The 4,535-nt window shown below is 46.5% G+C and overlaps 1 long non-coding RNA gene across 1 annotated transcript; it reads left to right on the top strand.

The window, feature by feature from the left end:
* Positions 1-2,500: 2,500 nt before the first annotated feature.
* On the top strand, positions 2,501-2,818 carry LOC114147589 (uncharacterized). Its single transcript, XR_003596082.1, has 2 exons — positions 2,501-2,641; positions 2,723-2,818. It is a non-coding gene; the product is annotated as an uncharacterized LOC114147589 (long non-coding RNA).
* Positions 2,819-4,535: the final 1,717 nt, after the last annotated feature.

Here is a 4,535-nt window from a genome sequence, read left to right as displayed (position 1 = left end):
CCCACACCCGAAACCCGCAAGCAGCTCCAACGCTTCCTCGGATTTGCAAACTTTTACCGCCGTTTTATCAGAAACTACAGTCAGACAGCTTTACCACTAACTGCACTAACCTCTTCCAAGATCCCTTTTAGTTGGACTCCGGAGGCTGAAGCGGCGTTCTCACGCCTCAAGACCCTCTTCGCCAACGCACCCATCCTGATTCAGCCAGACCCGTCCCGACAGTTCATTGTCGAGGTCGACGCCTCAGACACCGGAGTTGGTGCGGTTTTATCCCAGATCTCTCCTCGCGACAATAAAACTCACCCATGTGCCTTTTTTTCCCGCAGATTATCACCTCCAGAGAGAAACTATGATGTGGGAGATCGGGAGCTACTAGCTATAAAATTAGCCCTGGAAGAATGGAGACATTGGCTGGAGGGAGCAGAGCATCCGGTGCTGGTCTGGACCGATCACAAGAACTTGTCCTACCTTCAGTCTGCCCGGAGGCTCAACCCACGTCAGTCACGCTGGTCACTATTTTTCTCTCGATTCAATCTCTCCATCTCATATCGCCCTGGTTCCCGTAACATCAAACCTGACGCACTTTCCCGCCTGTATTCATCTGATGATTCCGAGAAGGCCCCTGCCACTATTCTTCCTCCCAGTTGTACAGTCGCCACCGTTACCTGGGAGATCGAAGACATCATTACACAAGCTCAGTTGACAGAACCTGCACCCGACACCTGTCCACCCAACAAGCTCTACGTTCCTGTCTCAGTCCGAGCCCGTTTTCTCCACTGGATCCATGCCTCAAAATTCTCTGCACATCCCGGAATAAGCCGTACCATTGCACTCGTCAACCGCAAGTTTTGGTGGCCTTCTGTCCATAAAGATGTCAGTGAGTATGTCCATGCCTGCACCACCTGTTCCAGAAATAAAACCTCTCACCAACCACCATCTGGTCTCCTGCAACCTCTCCCCATCCCCAAACGGCCATGGTCTCACATATCTATAGATTTTGTTACCGGCCTACCTCCTTCCAAGGGCATGACCACCATCCTCTCCATCGTCGACCGTTTCTCCAAGACCTGCCACTTCGTTCCTCTCCGTAAGTTACCCACAGCTTTTCAAACCGCTCAACTTCTGATCAAACACGTTTTCCGACTCCATGGCATCCCACAAGACATCCTCTCTGACCGAGGTCCTCAGTTCATCTCTCAGGTTTGGAAAAGTTTCTGTTCGGCTCTCAACGCATCTATCTCACTCTCTTCCGGCTTTCACCCCCAGACCAACGGTCAAACTGAACGGCTCAACCAGGACCTGGAAACCACCCTCCGCTGCTTCACCTCCACCAACCCCTCTGACTGGTCCCAATTCCTCCCTTGGGTGGAGTACGCTCACAACAGCCACATCTCAGCAGCTACCGGTATGTCCCCGTTCGAGGCTTCCATTGGTTATCAACCCCCTCTTCTTTCCTCAGAGGAAAAGGATATTTCAGTCACCTCAGTCCGTCATCACATCCGCCGTTGTCAGAAAGTCTGGAACACCATTATCCGTAACCTCAACCACACTGCAGATAGAAATAAGCGCCTGGCTGACCAGAAGAGAAGACCAGCACCCATATACATCCCAGGTCAACAGGTTTGGCTTTCTTCACGTGACATTCCGCTCAAATCCATTTCCAAGAAGCTCTCTCCCCGATACATTGGTCCCTTCCCCATTGAAACCATAATCAGTCCGTCTGCTGTCCGTCTCCGTCTGCCCGCCTCCCTCCGCGTCCACCCCACCTTCCATGTGTCCCAGATCAAACCTGTCCAGACCAGCACGCTCTGCCCTCCAGCCGAACCCCCTCCACCCCCCCGTGACATTGATGGTCATCCTGCATACACCGTCCGCCGGATCGTGGACTCCCGTCGGCGAGGTCGCGGCTGGCAGTACCTCGTCGATTGGGAGGGCTACGGTCCGGAGGAAAGATCCTGGATCTCTGGTTCTTCCATCCTAGACCCTTCCCTTATCTCCGACTATCGTTCCTCGTTGCCTTCCAGTTCGTCTAGGCCGCCAGGTGGCGACCGTTGAGGGGGGGGGTACTGTTATGTTCCGGGGTTCTGGCTGCATGGTGGGAGTTCCTGTGCACCCTTATTACCTTTTACCACCAGATGGCGACAGGTTCCGGTTGGAGTGCGGTGCATTATTATCCGCAGCTGTTCGTGATCATCTTCATCAGCGGCGCAGACTTAAGGAGTTGGCCGCCAGTCCAGCGTCGCCTGAGTGTTAGCCAGTCACGGTACCTCTGAGCCCCCTGAGCCCGTCTCTGTGTTTCTAGTTGTCTTGAACATTCTAGTAATTATCTTTGTTTACTCCGTTGCCTTTTAGGTGATCCTTTGATGAGATCCCGGTTGAATTCCTGGTTTATGAACCACCCTCGTGACGCCGTGGAAAGTATCCACAGGTTGCCCGAGTTCCCAGACTCACCTCTCCGTTGTTTTGCAATTATCTCCTGGACCCCCACGGCTGGCGGCCGTACCACTCCTCCGTCTCTCCGCTGCACCCGAGCCTACCTGTCCGCTGCCCGCCGCACTCCTCCGTTGTTCTTGGACCCACCAAGAACCGAGACCCCGGACATACTTTGTTTCCCCTCCAAGACTCCGTTCATCTGCAACAAGTAAAATCAGCCTGTTTTTCCCAGAAAGATTTCCTTTCTTCCCACGACCCCTGAACTCACCACTCTGCTCTTTCCTCGTAGTGAACCATTGTTGCCGTCACTGTCTTTGCCCCTGGACCAGACCATCCTGATTCTCGCTGATAATTGTGTGATCATTATTAAATCATTTAACACTGATCCTACCTCTCCTGTCTTGTGTTCTGCATGTGGGCTTGTTAAAAACTACCATCATGACATTCAGAACATATAACTGAAAACAGATATTCACAGAACATTCAGTGCCATTGGAAATTCAACCCCATTTTGCGTTTTTCTTATTTTTTATGGTACAAAGTCATTCGTAAAGATATATCTGGGTATTTTTTATAAGAAATATACACAGAGTAGCCCATAATTACGATATATACAGGTAATCAATTTTTCATCCTTAGCAAACATTTTGTATCCCTCCTGTGCCTTGACCCAGTCCACTCTGAGGTCCATAACTGGACTTGTGATCTCTGCTCTGATATGTACAGTCAACAGTGACTCTTTACAGAGACAAGTGTCATCTAAATCAAATCACGTTCAATCAACTAAATACATAAAGGTGGATTCTAATAAAGTTGCAGAAGCATCTCAAGGACTATCAGAGGAAATCCACGGAAAGCGTGTAAGCAATACTTATGTCCCTGTTTATTTATTTATTTTTAGAAATTTTAAAGAAATATCGGAAAATATATTTTCACTTTTGCTATGGGCTGTTTTTGTAAAAAAAAAATAATAATAATAATGTGGAAAAAACGGGTGTAAATATTTTCTGGATATAGTATGATAAATCACAAAATTGTTCTATGTCATGTATTTAATTACTTATGCATCTGATATCTTTTGTAATAAATAAGCTTTGGTAATCAGCAAGAGGCTGTCAGACAGGGAACGTTAACAGTACAGAATGCATTAAACCTCCGATTAAGGAGAAAACTGCAACCAGTGGAAAAATCAGTAACGAGGTACTGCAGCAGTTCTGATGTGTGTGTTTGTTTTCCATTCAAATGAACCACCAGTCAACAGGATTTCAAGATTTGCTCTAATTACAGACCCGGTATTATTTTACCATTAAAGTCTTTACTGAAGAGCAGCTCATTTAACGTGGCTAGAGAAACACTAACACACTGATTTACACATTGAGACTGGAGAGTGTACAGCGCCTCTCCACAAACCACACTCGCTGTGCCAAGTGACATGATAAATCACAGTTTGGGACTTGGTTAGGCTATCACTACAGCTGTTGGTGAAGACGAATAAACTGAGCTGAGAAAAAAATTTTTGTTTGCTAAATAACAAAATGAGAGAATTCTTTTAAATAATTTAATTTTCTTCAAATTCAAACATTTTCAGACTCATTATGTCAAGTTACGTTCATTTGTACAGCACATTTCAGCAACAAGGTAGTTCAAAGTGATTTACATAATAAAAACATGATACGGTAACCAATTATGAAACAAGCAATAAACATTACTTTTTGTTACACTATTATCAAAAACGATAACTGAATTACTTTTGAATGCCAACCTTCTCAATAGTTTGCTGAAATTTAGTCTCTTCCTTCTGACAGAACTGGTTTCAAACAACCTGTGATCAATTCTTTGTGATGGCTTCTCAAAAAGTAAACGTGTTGTTCACACAACAAACAGTATTCAGGGTTTGTCTTAATTATGCATCAACAGGTATGCCTGCATTTAATGCAGATGTTATGAACTGAGCCTGTCAGAAGCATAAAAACTGTCCCCAATTGTCAGCCTGGCCATTGAATTCCCACGCAATTCCATCTGATTCTCATTTCCCTTCAGTGCTCCGTTTCTGATTTCTCCCGTTAAGCTTGACTTCTCCAGCTGAATGTCAACCAGGCCCA

Source organism: Xiphophorus couchianus, chromosome 7 (genome assembly GCF_001444195.1).
Source record: "Xiphophorus couchianus chromosome 7, X_couchianus-1.0, whole genome shotgun sequence".
NCBI lineage: Eukaryota > Metazoa > Chordata > Actinopteri > Cyprinodontiformes > Poeciliidae > Xiphophorus > Xiphophorus couchianus.
This window is presented reverse-complemented; position numbering and strand designations above follow the sequence as displayed.